Source organism: Eriocheir sinensis, unplaced genomic scaffold (genome assembly GCF_024679095.1).
Source record: "Eriocheir sinensis breed Jianghai 21 unplaced genomic scaffold, ASM2467909v1 Scaffold607, whole genome shotgun sequence".
NCBI classification, from domain to species: domain Eukaryota; kingdom Metazoa; phylum Arthropoda; class Malacostraca; order Decapoda; family Varunidae; genus Eriocheir; species Eriocheir sinensis.
The window spans coordinates 114,419-135,464 of record NW_026111951.1 but is presented as its reverse complement, the minus strand read 5'-3'; positions in this window follow the sequence as shown (position 1 = coordinate 135,464).

Sequence of the window (21,046 nt, the reverse complement as noted above, 5' to 3'; positions counted from 1 at the left end):
ATTTAATTATGCTATGTGTATTTTTGTATATGTATTTTTATAAGAATATGCTTTATATTATGGGAATTTTGCATCATTATTATTATTATTATTATTATTATTATTATTATTATTATTATTATTATTATTATTATTATTATTATTATTATTATTATTATTATTATTATTATTATTATTATTATTATTATTATTATTATTATTATTATTATTATTATTATTATTATTTATTATTATTATATTATTATTATTTTATTTATATTCTGTTTATTTTTTTTGAAACAATTTTACATTATTCTATGTGTATTTTGTATATCTATTTTTATACATATTTACATTATTTAATATATATTTTGTATATATATTTAATGCAATTGTACGTTATTTTATATGTATTTGTTTATATATTTTATATATTTTATATTACATTATTTAATGTGTATTTTGTATATGTATTTCAATTAAAATTTGCCTAATTTTATGTGTAGTTTGCATATCTATTTTCAAACAAATTTATATTATTTTTGTGTATTTTTGTATATATTTTTATACAAATTTTAGCTATTTTATTTGTATTTTGTATATATATTTTCCTACATATATACATTCTTTTATTGGAATTTTGTTTATTCATTTTGATACGAATTTACATTATTTTATGTGTATTTTAAATATGTATTTTTCTACGTATTAACATTATTTTATGTGTATTTTGTATATATATTTTCATAAAAATTTACGTTATTTTATTTTGTGTATTCGTATATGTTTTGATACAAATTTATATTATTTTATGTGTATTTAGCATATCTATTTCAATAAAAATTTATCTTATTGTATGTGTATTTTGTATATTTATTTCAATACAAATTTAATTATTTGATGTGTATTTTTGAATATATATTTTTTTTAAATGAGTAATTTTATGGGTATTTTACATTTTTGTTTTCATTTTTACATTACTTTAATGATATTCTGTATATTTATATTGATACAATTTTACGTTATTCTAGGTATATTTTGTATATATTTTCCTTACATATTTACATTATTATATGTGTGTTTGTATATATATATATATATATATATATATATATATATATATATATATATATATATATATATATATATATATATATATATATATATATATATATATATATATATATATATTTTTTTTTTTTCTACGTATTTACATTATTTTATGTGTATTTTGGGAATATATTCTCATAAAAAATTACGTTATTTTATTGTGTGTATTCGTATATATTTTGATACAAATTTTATACAATTTCATGCTATTTTATGTATATTTATATATATATTTTCCTACAAATTTATATTATTTTATGTGTATTTTTACATATATTTCATTACAAATTTACCTTATTTTATGTTTATTTTTTATATATATTTCATTTAATTTTCAATTATTTTATGTGTATAATTGTATTTTTATTTAGGTTATTTTATATGTATTTTCTATATATATTTTCATCCAAAACTACATTATTTTATTGGTATTTTCTTAATTTAAGGGAGTCATGACGCAAAATAATCGAATATTTTCGGAAATATTCGTTTTCTGGGAAAGTGTGTCAAAAGGGTCTCCAACGTGTTGGCAACACTCATACCAGTTGGTATGTATCTATCTTGTTTAGAAAAATTTATATAAAATAAAATAGGAGAAGAAAAATAGGAAAAACGGGGACGGCAACGCATGAAAACATATTTTGTCAAAGAGAGTACTTTCAGAATTTATTTATTTATTTTTTTTTCTTTTATTTATGTTGATGAAGACTGTTGGCAACTGCTGAGCAGCATCGGGAAGACTTGAGGTTGGCTTTTCAGTGCCTTATCAGAGGCTGAGGAGAGAGGGTGGGTGTCGCCCGGTCCTGCCGCTGTCAACGTCTGTCGATCGGGTTTTTTCCCTTCCTACAACATGGGAGGGGTAAAAAAATCAACCCTTCAGAATAGGAAGAACATGGCGTTGGCAAGACAAGCCAAAAAAAGAAGACTGGAAGAAGAACAAAATAGAAGAGAAGAAAATCTTCTGGCAACACCTGCTGTGGCACCCTCCACATCCACTCATACAGAAGAAATCCCTTACAAATAGAGACTATTTTCGTGAGAGACAGCGCAGAGAGAGGAAAAGCAAGGAAATGAAGGGGGATGATAGTCTGTACAAAGCAGGGGCCTTTTAAAAATGGAGGCGCAGACTTTAAATCGCCTCTCCTGAAAAGTGTCACTTTTTCATGTATTTCATTACATATCTTGCTTAGTTTCTGCTCTAAATACATAGTTTCCTTTTTAATTTCAAGAGGAATATTTGTAGTTTTTTTTGCGTTAGAGAAAATAAATGAAAACAATGTGACTTATTTTCTATGAATTTTTATCCTTCATTTTTGCATGGAAAAATCCGTAAAATAATAACAAGAAATTGAAAAATCATAAAAAATTAACAAATAAAGATAAATGGAAAGTCAGTAACGGATTTTGTTGCCCAGACTCTCTTCTTTCATGTCATGTATAATTCATTGATCAGTAACAAAATTTGTTTTATGATTTTTTAAAAACAATGTAAAAAAAAAAAAAAAAAAAAAAAGGGAAAAGCAAAATAAATTTGTATTGGATTTTCATTCTTTGCTTAAGGGTAATTATTGACAGTGACAGTGATAACTACAATTAATATTGAAAGTTCCGTCAGGAGTACCATCTGTGTTGAGTCCCTTAATTCGATACGAATTTAGAATATTTCATAGGTATTTTGTATACATATTTTTTTACTCATTTACATTATCTAATGTGTGTTTTGTATATATATTTTTATGCAAATTTACTTTATTTTATGTGTATTTTTGTACATATATTTTTATAGAAATTTGAGTTATTTTATGTGTATTTTGTATATGTTTTCACATACACATTTACATTATTTTATTGGTACTTTCTTTATTTATATTGATACGAATTACATGATGATATGTGTATTTTGTACATATTTTTTATACGTATTTACATTATTTAATGTGTTTTTTGTTTATATATATTTTAAAAAATTTACGTTATTATATGTGTATTTGTATAAATATTTTGATACAAATTTACACTATTTTATGTATTTTGTATATATATTTCAATTTAAATTTAGCTTACATTTTTATAAAATATATATGCAAAATACACATGGAATAATGTAAAATTGTATCAAAATAAATACACAGAATGTCAATAAAATAATGTATATATGTATGAAAATAAAGATGCAAAATACCCATAAAATAAAGCATATTTTTATAAAAATACATATACAAAAATACACAAAGAATAATTGAATTTGTTTCAAAATTAATATACAAAACGAACAAACAATATGTTAAGCAAGGTAAATTTATTCAAAAATATATATACGAATACACATAAAAAACGTAATTTTCTATAAAAAAATATATAAAAAATACATACAAAAATACACATAAATAATTTAAATTTGTATGAAAATAAATATAAAAATACACATAAAATTAGGTAAATTTGTATTAAAATACATATACAAAATACACATAAAATAACGTAAATTTGTATGAGAATATAAAAACAAATACACATGAAATAACGTAAATTTTTTTAAAATACATATACAAAATACACATTAAATAATGCAAATATGAATGAAAAAAATATAAACAAAACACAAATAGAATAGGGTAAAATCGTATCAAAATAAATACACAGAATATTATTAAAATAATGTAAAATTGTATGAAAATAAAGATGCAAAATACCCATTAAATAAGGCATTTTTTTGAAAAAAAATAAATAAATATATATATATATATATATATATATATATATATATATATATATATATATATATATATATATATATATATTGTGTTATATATACATTATATCATGAATATATATATATATATATATATATATATATATATATATATGTATATATATATGTATATATATATATATATAAATTTGTTTAAAATATATATACGAATACACAAAATAACGTAGATTTCTATAAAAATATATATACAAAATACACATAAAATTAGGTAAATACGTATAAAAAAATGTGTACAAAATACACATCTAAATTTGTATGAAAATATTTATACAAATACACATAAAATAACATGAATTTGTATAAAATTTGTATCAAAATATATACGAATACACACAAGAAAATAACGTAAATTTTTATGAAAATAATTAAACAAAATACACATAAAATAATTTAAATACGTAGAAAAGTATATATTCAAAATACACATAAAATAATGTAAATTCGTATAAAAATAAATAGAAAAATTTCCAATAAAAGAATGTATATTTCTAGGAAAATATATATACAAAATACAAATAAAATATCTAAAATTTGTATAAAAATATATTCAAAAATACACAAAAATAGTTTAAATTAGTTTGAAAATAGATATGCAAAATACACAAAATTAGGCAAATTTGTATTAAAATACATATACAAAATACACATAAAATAATGTAAATTTGTATGAAAATATATTAACAAATACACATAAAACAACGTAAATTTGGATAAAATATATATACAAAATAAACATTAAATAATGTAAATATGTATAAAAAAATATATACAAAATACACATTTACGTATAAAAAATATGTACAAAATACACATATAATCATATGTGCATTTTGAATATTTATTTTGATAGAAATTAAATTATTTTGTGTATTTTTGTATATAAATTTTTATGCAAATATACGTTATTAAATGGGTATTTTGCGTCTTTATTTTCATACAAATTTACATTATTTTATTGACATTCTGTTTATTTATAATGATACGATTTAACATTATTCGATGTGTATTTTGTATATATTTTTTTTATACATATTTACATTATTTAATGTTTATTTTGTATATATATTTTGTCCAAAAATTACATTATTTTATGTGTATTTGCTTATATATTTTTATACAAATTTACATTATTTTATGTGTATTTTGTATATGTATTTCAATACAAATTTGTCTAATTTTATGTGTATTTTGCATATATATTTTCAAACAAATTTAAAGTATTTATTGTGTATTTTTGTATATATTTCTATACAAATTTTAGTTATTTTATTTGTATTTTGTAGACATATTTTCCTACAAATATACATTCTTTTATTGGAATTTAAAAAAAAAATATTATACGAATTTACATTATTTTATGTGTATTTTGTTTATATATTTTACTACGTATTTAAATTATTTTATGTGTATTTTCTATATATATTTTCATCCAAAATTACGTTATTTTATTATGTGTATTCGTATATATTTTCATACAAATTTTATACAAATTCATGTTATTTTATGTGTATTTGTATATATATAAATATTTTCATTCAAATTTATATTATTTTATGTGTATCATTACATATATTTCTTTAAATTTACCTTATTTTTATGTTTATTTTGTATTTTTATTTCATTCAACTTTAAATTATTTTATGTGTATATTTGTATTTGTATTTAGGTTATTTTATGTGTATTTTCTATATAAATTTTCATTCAACATTACATTATTTTATTGGTATTTTCTTAATTTAATTCGATACGAATTTAGATTATTTCATAGGTATTTTGTATACATATTTTTATACTCATTTACATTATGTAATGTGTGTTTTGTATATTTTTTAATGCAAATATATTTTATGTACATTTTTGTACATATATTTTTATAGAAATTTGCGTTATTTTATCTGTATTTTGTATATGTTTTCTCACACAAATTTACATTATTTTATTGGTATTTTGTTTATTTATTTTGATACGAATTTCATGATTATATGTGTATTTTGTACATATTTTTTTATGCGTATTTACATTATTTAATGTGTATTTTGTTTATATATTTTTATAAAAATTTACGTTATTATATGTGTCTTTGTAAAAATATTTTGATACAAATTTACTTTATTTCATGTATTTTGTATATATATTTCAATTCAAATTAAGCTTATTTTGTGTGTATTTTGTATATCTATTTTCATACAAATTTAATTACTTCTGTGTATTTTTGTAAATAGTTTTATATAAATCTACGTTATTTTATGTGCATTTTGTATATTTATATTTTTACAAATACACATTCTTTTATTGGTATCTAGTTTATTTATATTTATACGAATTTACATTATTTTATGTGTATTTTGTATACATTTTTTTATACGTATTTACTTAATTTTATGTATATTTTGTATATGTATTTTTATAGAAATCTACGTTATTATATGTGTATTCGTATATATATTTTGAAACAAATTTACATTATTTTATATGTATTTTGCATATCTATTTCAATACAAATTAACCTTATTTTATGTGCATTTTGTATATTTATTTTAATACAAATATTTTATGTGTATTTTGGTATCTATAATTTTATAAAAAATGCGTTATTTTATAGGTATTTTGCATCTTAATTTTCATACAAATTTACATTATTTGATTAATATACTGTGTATATATTTTGATACGATTTTACATTATTCTATTTGTGTTTTGTATATATTTTTTTATATATATTTACATTATTTAATGTGTATTTTGTTTATATATTTCATACAAACTTACGTTATTTTATGTGTATTTGTTTATATATTTTCATAAAAAATTTACATTATTTTAATTGTATTTTGTATAAGTATTTCAATACAAATTTTTTGTTTATTTTGTATATTTATTTTCATACAAATTTAAATTATTTTTGTGTATTTTTGTAAATAGTTTTATAAAAATTTAGGTTATTTTATGTGTATTTTGTTAACTATTTTCATACAAATACACATTCTTTTATTGATATTTTGTTTATTTATTTTGATGCGAATTTACATTATTTTATTTGTATTTTGTATATATATTTTTATACGTATTTACATCATTTCATGTGTATTTTGTATATATATTTCTATAGAAATCTACGTAATTTTATGTGTATTCGTATATATATTTTGAAATAAATTTACACTGTTTTATGTGTATTTTGCATATTTTTTCAATACAAATTTTCCTAATTGTATGTGCATTTTGTATGTTAATTTTAATACAAATTTAATTATTCTATGTGTATTTTTGTATATGTATGTTTTATGAAAATATGCTTTATTTTATGGGTATTTTGAATCTTTATTTTCATACAAATTTACATTATTTTATTGATACTCTGTGTATTTATTTTAATTCGATTTTACATTATTCTATGTGTATTTTGTATATATTTTATACAAATACACGTTACTTTATGTGTATTTGTTTTCATTTCATACAAATTTACATTATTTTATGTGTATTTTGTACATGTATTTAAATACAAATTTAACTAATTATATGTGTATTTTGTATATCTATTTTTATACAAATTGAAATTATTTTTGTGTATTTTTGTATATCTTTTTATGTAAATTTTCGTTACTTTATTAGTATTTTGTGTATTTTATTTTCCTACAAATATACGTTCTTTTATCGGAATATTGTTTTTTTATTTTAATACGAATTTACATTATTTGAGGTATATTTGGTATATATATTTTTATATTTATTTACATCATTTTATATGTATTTTGTATGTTTTTTTTCATAGAAATTTACTCTATTTTATGAGTATTCGTATATATTTTTGATACAAATTTACATTATTGATGTGTATTTTGCATATCTATTTCAATACAAATTCACTTTATTGTATGTGCATTTTATATATTTATTTTAATACAAATTTAATTATTTATATGTATTTATATATATATATATATATATATATATATATATATATATATATATATATATATATATATATATATATATATATATATATATATATATATATATATATATATATATATATATATATATATATATTTTATACAAATATGCGTTATTATATGGGTATTTTGCATCTTTATTCTCATTCAAATTTACATTATTTTCTTCATATTCTGTTTATTTATTTTGATACGATTTTACATTATTAAATATTTTGTATATATATTTTTATACATATTTAAATTATTTAATTTATATTTTGTATATATATTTTATCCAAATTTACGTTATGTCAAGTGTATTTGTTTATATATATTCATACAAATTTACATTATTTTATGTGTGTTTTGTATATGTATTTCAATACAAATTTGCCTAATTTTATGTGTATTTTGCATATCTATTTTCAAACAAATTTAAATTATTTTTGTGTATTTTTGTATATATTTTTATACAAATTTTAGTTATTTTATTTGTATTCTTTATATATATTTTCCTACAAATATACATTCTTTTATTGGAATTTTGTTTATTTATTTTGATACGACTTTACATTATTTTATGTGTATTTTTAAATTTATTTTTCTACGTATTTACTTTATTTTACGTGTATTTTGTATATTTATTTTAATAAAAATTTACCTTATTTTATTGTGTGTATTCGTTTATAATTTGATACAAATTTTATTAAAATTCATGTTATTTAATGTGTATTTGTATATATATTTTCATGCAAATTTACAATATTTTATGTCCATTTTTAATATATTTCATTACAAATTTACCTTATTTTATGTTTATTTTGAATATTTATTTCATTCAATTTTAATTTTTTTTATGTGTATATTTGTATTTGTATTTAGGTTATTTTATGTGTATCTTCTATATATATTTTCATCCAAAATTACATTATTTTATTGGTATTTTTTTAGTTTAGCTCGATACGAATTTAGATTATTTCATAGGTATTTTGTATACATATTTTTATAAGCATTTACATTATTTAATAGGTGTTTTGTATATTTATTTTTATGCAAATTTACTTTATTTTATGTGCATTTTTGCACATATATTGTTATATAAATTTTGCGTTATTTTTTGTGTATTTTATATATGTTTTCTCATACAAATCTACATTTTTTTATTGGTATTTTGTTTATCTATTTTGATACGAATTACATGATTATTTGTATATCTTGTACATATCTTTTTTTACGTATTTACATTATTTAATGTGTATTTTGTTTATATATTTCTAGACAAATTTGTATAAATATTTTGATACAAATTTACATTATTTTATATATGCTGCATATATATTTCAATTCAAATTTAGCTTATTTTATATGTATTCTGTATATCTATTTTCATACAAACTTAATTACTTTTGTGGATTTTTATATAGTTTTATATAAATTTACGTTATTTTATGTGTATTTTGTATATTTATATTTATAGAAATACACATTCTTTTATTAGTATTTTGTTTATTTATTTTGATACGAATTTACATTATTTTTGTGTATTTAGTATACATTTTTTTATACGTGTTTACTTCATTTTATGTTTATTTTGTATATATATTTTTATAGAAATCTAAGTTTTTTTATGTGTATTCGTATATATATTTTGAAACAAATTTATATTGTTTTATATGTATTTTGCATATCTCTTTCAATACAAATTTATCGTATTGTATGTGCATTTTGTATATTTATTTTAATACAAATTCAAATATTTTATGAGTGTTTGGTATATATATTTTTATAAAAAATGCGTTATTTTATGAGTATTTTGCATCTTAATATTCATAGAAATTTACTTTATTTTATTAATATTCTGTGTATTTATTTTGATACGATTTTACATTATTCTATTTGTGTTTTGTATATATTTTTTTATACATATTTACATTATTTAATGTGTATTTTGTATATATATTTTATACAAATTTACGTTATTTTAAGTGTATTTGTTTATATATTTTCATTCAAATTTACATTATTTTATGTGTATTTTGTATATGTGTTTCAATACAAATTTACCTAATTTTATGTGTATTTTGAATATTTCTTTTCATACAAATTTAAATTATTTTAGTGTATTTTTGTATATAATTTTATACAAATTTAGGTTATTTTATGTACGCATTTACATTATTTAATAGGTGTTTTGTATATATATTTTCATTCAAATTTTCTTTATTTTATGTGCATTTTTGTACATATATTTTTTATAGAAATATGCGTTATTTTATATGTATGTGTATATGTTTTCTCATACAAATTTACATTATTTTATTACTTTTTTTATTTTATTTATTTTGATACGAATTACATGATTATATGTGTATATTGTACATATTTTTTATACGTATTTACATTACTTAATGTGTATTATGTTTATATATTTTAAAACAAATTTACGTTATTATATGTATTTGTATAAATATTTTGATACAAATTTACATTATTTTATGTATTTTGTATATACATTTCAATTCAAATTTAGATTATTTTATCTGTATTTTGTATATCTATTTTCATACGAATTTCATTACTTTTGTGTATTTTTTTTATATAGCTTTATACAAATTTACGTTATTTTACGTGTATTTTGTATATTTATATTTATACAAATACACATTCTTTTATAGGTATTTTGTTTATTTATTTTGATACGAATTTACATTATTTTATGTGTATTTCTTATGCATTTTCTTATACGTATTTACTTCATTTTATGTGTATTTTGTATATATATTTTCATAGAAATCTACGTTATTTTATGTGTATTCGTATAAATATTTTGAAACAAATTTACATTGTTTTATATGTATTTTGCATTTATTTTGATACGATTTTACATTGTTCTATGTGTATTTTGTATATATTTTATTTTACATATCTACATTATTTAATGTGCATTTTCTATATATATTTTATACAAATATACGTTACTTTATGTCTATTTGTTTATATTTTTTCATACAAATTTACATTATCCTATGTGTATTTTGTATATGTATTTCAATACAAATTTACCAAATTTCATGTGGATTTTGTATATCTATTTTCATACAAATTGAAATTATTTTTGTTTTTTGTTTGTATTCTAATACAAATTTTAGGTTTTTTATATATTATTTTGTATATTGATTTTCCTACATATATACATTCTTTTATTGAAATCAATTTTATTGAATTTGATACGAATTTACCTTATTTTAGATGTATTTTGTATATATATTTTTATACGTATTTACATCATTTTATGTGTATTTTTTATATATATTTTCATAAAAATTTACGCTATTTTATGTGTTTTCGAATATATATTTTAATACAAATTTACATTATTTGATGTATATTTTGCTTATCTATTTCAATACAAATTTACTTTATTGCATGTGCATTTTGTATATATATTTTAATTCAAATTTAATTATTTTATGTGTATTTTTGTATATATATTTAAAAAAAATGCGTTATTTAATGGGTATTTTGCATCTTTATTTTCATACAAATTTACATTGTTTTATTAATATTCTGTGTATTTATTTTGATACGATTTTACATTATTCTATTTGTGTTTTGTATATATTTTTTTATACATATTTACATTATTTAATGTGTATTTTGTATATTTTAAAACAAATTTACGTTATTTTATGCGCATCTGTTAAAATATTTTGATACAAATTTACATTATGTATTTTGTATATATATTTCAATACAAATTTATTTTATTTTATATATATTTTGTATATCTATTTTCATTCGTATCAAAATAAATAAACAAAATAGCAATAAAATAATGTAAATTTGTATGAGAAAACATTTACAAATACACATAAAATAACGCGAATTTCTAAAAAAATATATGTACAAAAATGCACATGAAATAAAGTAAATTTGCATAAAAATATATATACAAAACACACATTAAATAATGTAAATGCGTACATAAAGTTACCTAAATTTGTATAAAACTATATACAAAAATACACAAAAATAGTTAAAATTTGTATGAAAAGAAATATACAAAATACACATTATTTAATGTGTATTTTCTATATATATTTTATACAAATATACGTTACTTTATGTCTATTTGTTTATATATTTTCATACAAATTTACTTTATTTTATGTGTATTTTGTATATGTATTTCAATACAGATTTACCTAATTTACCTAATTTGTATTGTCATACAAATTGAAATTACTTTTTTGTTTTTTTTTATGTATTTTAATACAAATTTTAGGTTTTTTAAATATTATTTTGTATATTGATTTTCCTACATATATATATATTCTTTTATTGAAATTTAGTTTATTGAATTTGATACGAATTTACCTTATTTTAGATGTATTTTGTATATATATTTTTATACGTATTTACATAATTTTGTGTTTTTTTATATATATTTTCATAGAAATTTACATTATTTCATTTTTTTTTGTATATATGTTTTAATACAAATTTACATTATTTGATGTGTATTTTGCATATCTATTTCAATACAAATTTACCTTATTGTATGTGCATTTTCTATATTTATTTTAATACAAATTTGATTATTTTATGTGTATTTTTGTATATATATTTTTATACAAATATGCTTTATTTTATGGGTATTTTGCATCTTTATTTTCATAGAAATATACATTATTTTATTGATATTCTGTTAATTTATTTTGATACGATTTTACATTATTCTATGTGTATTTTGTATATATTTTTTAAACATTTTTCCTAAATTTAATGTGTAATTTGTATATATATTTTATACAAATTTACGTTACGTTACGTTACGTTACGTTAAGTGTATTTGTTGATATATGTTGACACAAATTTACAATATCTTATGGGTATTTTGTATATATATTTCAAAATAAAATTTAATTAGTTTTATGTGTATTTTGTCATCTATTTTCATACAAATTCAAATTATTTCTGGGTATTTTTTTATATATTTTAATTCAAATTATACTTATGTTATGTGTATTTTGTAAATTTATTTTCATTCAGATATATATTATTTTATTGGTATTTTGTTGATTTATTTTGATAAGAATTTACATTATTTTATATGTACTTTGTATATATATTTTTAAACATTATTTAATGTTTATTTTGAATATATATTTTATACTAATTCATGATTTTTTTGTGTATTTGTATATATATTTTCATACAAATTTATATTATTTTATGTGTATTTTGTACATATATTTCATTACAAATTTACCTTATTTTATGTTTATTTTGTATATTTATTTCATTCAATTTTAAATTATTTTATGTGTATATTTGTATTTGTATTTAGGTTATTTTATGTGTATTTTCTATATATATTTTCATCCAAAATTCCATTATTTTATTGGTATTTTGTTAAGTTAATTCGATACGAATTTAGATTATTTCATAGGTATTTTGTATTCATATTTTTATACGCATGTACATTATTTAATGTGTGTTTTGTATATATATTTTTATGCAAGTTTACTTTACTTTATATGTATTTTTGTACATATATTTTTTTTATAGAAATTTGCTTTATTTTATGTGTATTTTGTATAGTTTTCTCACACAAATTTACATTATTTTATTGGTATTTTGTTTATTTATTTTGATACGAATTACATTATTATATGTGTATTTTGTACAAATTTTTTATACGTATTTACATTATTTAATGAGTATTTTGTTTATATATTTTTATACAAATTCACTTTATTATATGTGTATTTTTATAAATATTTTGATCCAAATTTACATTATCTTATGTACTTTGTATATATATTTCAATTCAAATTTAGCTTATTTTGTGTGTATTTTGTATATCTATTTTCATACAAATTTAATTACTTCTGTGTATTTTTCTGTATAGTTTTATACAAATTTACATTATTTAATGTGTATTTTGTATATTTATATTAATACAAATACACATTCTTTTATTGGTATTTTGTTTATTTATTTTGATACGAATTTACATTATTTTATGTGTATTTTGTATACATTTTTTTATACGTATTTACTTAAATACGAATACACACAAGAAAATAACGTAAATTTGTATGAAAAATATATACAAAATACACATAGAATAATGTCAATTCGTATCAAAATGAATAAGCAGAATATCAATAAAATAATGTAAATTTGTATGAAAATAAAGATGCAAAATACCCATAAAATAAAGCATATGTATATAAAAATACTGATACAAAAATACACATCGAATAATTAAATTTGTATTAAAATTAATATACAAAATGCGTATATAATAAGGTAAATTTTTATAAAAAAAATATGCAACATACACGTTTTCTCATACAAATTTATATTATTTTATTGGTATTTTGTTTATTTATTTTGATAAGAATTACATGATTATATTTGTATTTTGTACATATTTTTTTTATACGTATTTACATTATTTAATGTGTATTTTGTTTGTATGTTTTCATACAAATTTACGTTATTATATGAGTATTTGTATAAATATTATGATACAAATTTATTTTACTTCATGTATTTTGTATATATATTTCAATTCAAATTTAGCTTATTTTGTGTGTATTTTGTATATCTATTTTCATACAAATTTAATTACTTCTGTGTATTTTTGTATATAGTTTTATATAAATTTACGTTATTTTATGTGTATTTTGTATATTTATATTTATACAAATACACATTCTTTTATTGGTATTTTGTTGATTTATTTTGATACGAATTTACATTATTTTAAGTGTATTTTGTATACATTTTTTTATATGTATTTCCTTCATTTTATGTGTATTTTGTATATATATTTTTATACAAATCTACGTTATTTTATGTGTATTCGTATATATATTTTAAAATAAATTTATATTGTGTTATATTTATTTTGCATATCTATTTCAATACAAATTTACCTTATTGTATGTTCATTTTGTATTTTTATTTTAATACAAATTCAAATATTTTATGTGTATTTTGGTAATATATTTTAATAAAAAATGCGTTATTTTATGGGTATTTTGCATCTTAATTTTCATACAAATTTACATTATTTTATTAACATTCTGTGTATTTATTTTGATACGATTTTACATTATTCTATTTGTGTTTTGTAAATATTTTTTTATACATATTTACATTACTTAATGAGTATTTTGTATATATATTTTATACAAATTTACGTTAATTTAAGTGTATTTGTTTATATATTTTCATTTAAATTTACATTATTTTATGTGTATTTTGTACATATATTTTATTACAAATTTATCTTATTTTATGTTTATTTTGTATGTGTATTTTGTATATTTGTATATATCCAAATACACATTCTTTTATTGGTATTTTGTTTATCTATTTTAATTCGAATTTGCATTATTTTATGTGTATTTTGTATACATTTTTTTATACGTATTTACTTAATCTTATGTGTATTTTGTATATATATTTTTATAGAAATCTACGTTACTTTATGTGTAGTCGTATATATATTTTGAAACAAATTTACATTGCTTTATATGTATTTTTGCTTATGTCTTTCAATAGAAATTTACCTTATTGTATGTGCATTTTGTATATGTATTTCAATACAAATTTAAATATTTTATATGTATTTTGGTATATATATTTTTATAAAAAATGCGCTATTTTATTGGGATTTTGCATCTTTATTATCATTAAAATTTACATTATTTTATTAAAATTCGGTGTATTTATTTTGATACGATTTTACATTCTTCTATTTTTTTTTTGTATATACTTGCATATATATTTTATACAAATTTATTATCAATTAACTATTTTCTTACAAATACACATTCTTTTCATGATATTTTGTTTATTTTGCATCTTTATTTTCATACAAATTTACATTATTTTATTGATATTATGTGTATTTATTTTGATACGATTTTACATTATTGTATTTGTTTTTTGTATATATTTTTTTTATACACATTTACATTATTTAATGTGTATCTTGCATATATATTTTATACAAATCTACTTTATTTTAAGTGTATTTGTTTATATATTTTCATTCAAATTTGCATTATTTGATGTGTATTTTGTATATGTATTTCAATACAAATTTACCTAATTTTATGTGTATTTTGTATATTTCTTTTCATACAAATTTAAACTATTTTTGTGTATTTTTGTATATAGTTTTATACAAATTTAGGTTATATTATGTACGCATTTACATTATTTAATGTGTGTTTTGTATATATATTTTTATGCAAATTTACTTTATTTTATGTGCATTTTTGTACATATATTTTTATAGAAATTTACGTTATTTGTATATGTTTTCTCTTACAAATTTACATTATTTTATTGCTATTTTGCTTATTTATTTTGATACGAATTACATGGTTATATGTGTATTTTGTACATATTTTTTATACGTATTTACATTACTTAATGTGTATTTTGTTTATATATTTTTAAACAAATCTACGTTATTATATATATTTGTATAAATATTTTGATACAAATTTACATTATTTTATGTATTTTGTATATACATTTCAATTCAAATTTAGCTTATTTTAGGTGTATTTTGTATATCTATCTTCATTTCATTTCATAATTATGAACTTTACATTTCTGCCCGAAATCGTGCCAAATCTATTCTCCGACTAACCAAAAATTCTTTCATTAATAGAAAATGTCAAAACCTTGCTTTCTCTAACTCTTCCCGTGACTTCTGGCATCTAGCCAAAAACATCTCCTCCAACTTCACTTCTTCATCTTTCCCTCCACTCCTCAGTCCTGACGGCAACACTGCCGTCTCATCTATCTCTAAGGCTGAACTCTTCTCTCAAACTTTTTCTAAAAACTCCACTCTGGACGATTCTGGGCATATTCCTCCTACTCATCCCCCCTCTGACTCCTTTATGCCTGTTATAAAGATTCTTCAAAATTATGTTTTCTGTGCCCTCTCTGGCCTCAATCCTCAGAAGGCTTATGGACCTGATGGAGTGCCTCCTATTGTCCTTAAAAACTGTGCTTCCGTGCTGTCACCCTGTCTGGTCAAACTCTTTCGCCTCTGCCTGTCAACATCTACCTTTCCTTCTTGCTGGAAGTATGCCTTCATACAGCCTGTACCTAAGAAGGGTGACCGCTCCAATCCCTCAAACTACCGTCCTATTGCTTTACTTTCTTGTCTATCTAAAGCTTTTGAATCAATCCTTAACCGGAAGATTCAAAAGCACCTTTCCACTTCTGACCTTCTATCTGATCGCCAGTATGGGTTCCGCAAGGGGCGTTCTACTGGTGTTCTCCTAGCCTTCTTAACAGACTCTTGGTCATCCTCTCTTAGCCGTTTCGGTGAAACTTTTGCTATTGCGCTGGACATATCAAAAGCTTTTGATTGGGTCTGGCACAAATCTTTGCTTTCCAAACTACCCTCCTACGGTTTCTATCCTTCTCTCTGTACCTTTATCTCCAGTTTCCTTTCTGACCGTTCTATTTCTGCCGTGGTAGACGGTCACTGTTCTTCCCCTAAATCTATTAACAGTGGTGTCCCACAGGGTTCTGTCCTATCTCCCACTCTTTTTCTGTTGTTCATTGATGATCTTCTTTCCAAAATGAACTGTCCTATCCATTCCTACGCCGATGATTCCACTCTGCATTATTCAACTTCTTTTAATAGAAGACCCACCCTTCAGGAACTTAACGACTCAAGGCTGGAGGCTGCAGAAGGCTTAGCCTCAGACCTTACTATTATTTCCGATTGGGGCAAGAAGAACCTGGTGTCCTTCAACGCCTCAAAAACACAGTTTCTCCACCTATCCACTCGAAACAATCTTCCAAACAACTATCCCCTATTCTTTGACAACACCCAGCTATCACCTTCCTCAACACTAAACATCCTCGGTCTATCCTTAACTCAAAATCTCAACTGGAAACTTCATATCTCATCTCTTACTAAATCAGCTTCCTCGAGGCTGGGCGTTCTGTACCGTCTCCGCCAGTTCTTCTCCCCTGCACAGTTGCTGTCCATATACAGGGGCCTTGTCCGCCCTCGTATGGAGTATGCATCTCATGTGTGGGGGGGCTCCACTCACACAGCTCTTCTGGACAGAGTGGAGGCTAAGGCTCTTCGTCTCATCAGCTCTCCTCCTCATTTTTTTTTTTTTTTTTTTTTTTTTTACGTTCATGCCTATTGCGCCGGTAGGCATCTTCCCGGTGGGGCCTGATGGTCGGCCCAAGGCTTCTTCCAGGTGGGGCCTGATGGTCGGCCCAGCCCGTTCTGGCGCAGGCGAGTGTTTATAGTGGCGCCATCTTGCATTGGCTCATGCTGCCCCCCGGAACTCGTACTTGATTCGCTTGGACGGCTTCCTCTAGAGTCCGGGTTGATGGGCGGTCTTCAGGACAGCATGTGGGTAGTTTTAAGCCACTCGGCGGTGACCGAAAAATCTGAGTGGTAGCGTAAGGATTCGAGCCCGCGTCGTCCATCACGCGGCGAATGTGGGTCCAGTACGCTATCACTTCGGCCACCGCCGCAATGTTGCCTCTCTTTCTATCTTCTATCGATATTTCCACGCTGACTGCTCTTCTGAACTTGCTAACTGCATGCCTCCCCCCCTCCCGCGGCCCCGCTGCACTCGACTTTCTACTCATGCTCATCCCTATACTGTCCAAACCCCTTATGCAAGGGTTAACCAGCATCTTCACTCTTTCATCCCTCACGCTGGTAAACTCTGGAACAATCTTCCTTCATCTGTATTTCCTCCTGCCTACGACTTGAATTCTTTCAAGAGGAGGGTATCAGGACACCTCTCCTCCCGAAACTGACCTATCGTTCGGCCACCTCTTTGGATTCTTTTTAGGAGCAGCGAGTATATATATTTTGATACAAATTTACATTATTGATGTGTATTTTGCATATCTATTTCAATACAAATTTACTTTATTGTAGGTGCATTTTGTATATTTATTTCAATACAAATTTAATTATTTCATGTGTATTTTTGCATATATATTTTTATGCATATATGCGTTATTATATGGGTATTTTCCCTCTTTATTTTCATACAAATTTACATTATTTTATTAATATTCTGTTTATTTATTTTGATACGATTTTACATTATTCTCTGTATTTTCTATATATATTTTTATACATATTTTAATTATTTTATGTATATTTTGTGTATATATTTTTTGGAAATTTACGTTATTTTATGTGTATTTTCATACAAACTTACATCATTATATGTGTATTTTGTATATGTATTTCAATACAAGTTTATGAAAATATATATACAAATACACATAAAATACCATGAATTTGTATAAAAATATATATTCAAAATAAATATTAAATAATGTAAATGCGTATAAAAATATATATACATAGTACATATAAAATAATGTAAATTCGTATCAATATAAATCAACAAAACACCAATAAAATAATATATATTTGAATGAAAATAAATTTACAAAATACCCATAACATAACTAAAATTTATATTAAAATTTATACAAATATTCATAGAAATAATTTGAGTTCGTATGAAAATAGATATACAAAATACACATAAAACTAGGTAAATTTCTTTTGAAATGTATATACAAAATACCCATAAAATATTGTAAATTTGTGTCAAAATATATAAACAAATACACATAAAATAACGTAAATTTGTATGAAAAATATATACGAAATACACATAGAATAATGTCAATTCGTATCAAAATGAATGAGCAAAATATCAATAAAATAATGTAAATTTGTATGAAAATAAAGATGCAAAATACCCATAAAATAAAGCATCGAATAATTAAATTTGTATTAAAATTAATATACAACATGCGTATATAATTAGGTAAATTCGTATTGAAAAAATATGCAACACACGTTTACTCATACAAATTTATATTATTTTATTGGTATTTTGTTTATTTATTTTGATACGAATTACATGATTATATGTGTATTTTGTACATATTTTTTTATACGTATTTACATTATTTAATGTGTATTTTGTTTATATATTTTCATACAAATTTACGTTATTATATGTGTATTTATATAAATATTATGAATAATGAAAAATCGTATCAAAATAAATACACAGTATAACAATAAAATAATGTAAATTTGTATGAAAATAAAGATGCAAAATACCCTTAAAAAAGCATATTTTTATAAAAATATGTATAAAAAACTCACTTCAAATAATTAAATTTGTATTAAAATAAATATACAAAATGCACGTACAATATGGTAAATTTGTATTGAAATAGATATGCAAAACACACATAAAACAATATAAATTTATTTCAAAATATATACACGAATACATATAAAAAACGTAAATTTCTATAAAAATATATATAAAATATACATACAAAAATACAAAAAAATAATTTAAATTTGTATGAAAATAAACATACAAAATACACATAAAATTAGGTAAATTTGTATTGAAATTCATATACAAAATACACATAAAATAATGAAAATTTGAATAAAAATATATAAAAAAATACACTTTAAATAACGTAAATTTGTATAAAATATATATACAAAATACACATTGAATAATGCAAGTATGTATGAAAAAAATATATACAAAACACAAGTAGAAAAGAGTAAAATCGTATCAAAATAAATACTCAGAATATTAATTAAATAATGTAAATTTAAATGAAAATAAAGATGAAAAATACCCATAAAATAACGCATTTCTTATAATATATATATATATATATATATATATATATATATATATATATATATATATATATATCTATATCTATATATATATATATATATATATATATATATATATATATATATATATATATATTTTTTTTAGGTTGTTGCCTATTGCGCCGGTAGGCATCTTCCCGGTGGGGCCTGATGGTCGGCCCAAGGCTTCTTCCAGGTGGGGCCTGATGGTCGGCCCAGCCCGTTCTTGCGCAGGCGAGTGTTTATAGTGGCGCCATCTTGCATTGGCTCATGCTGCCCCACGGAACTCGTTCTTGATTCGCTTGGACGGCTTCCTCTAGAGTCCGGGTTGATGGGTGGTCTTCAGGACAGCATGTGGGTAGTTTTAAGTCACTCGGGGGTGACTGAAAAATCCGAGTGGTAGCGTGAGGATTCGAACCCGCGTCGTCCTTCACGCGGCGAATGTGGGTCCAGTACGCTATCACTTCGGCCACCGCCTACCCATAAATATATATATATATA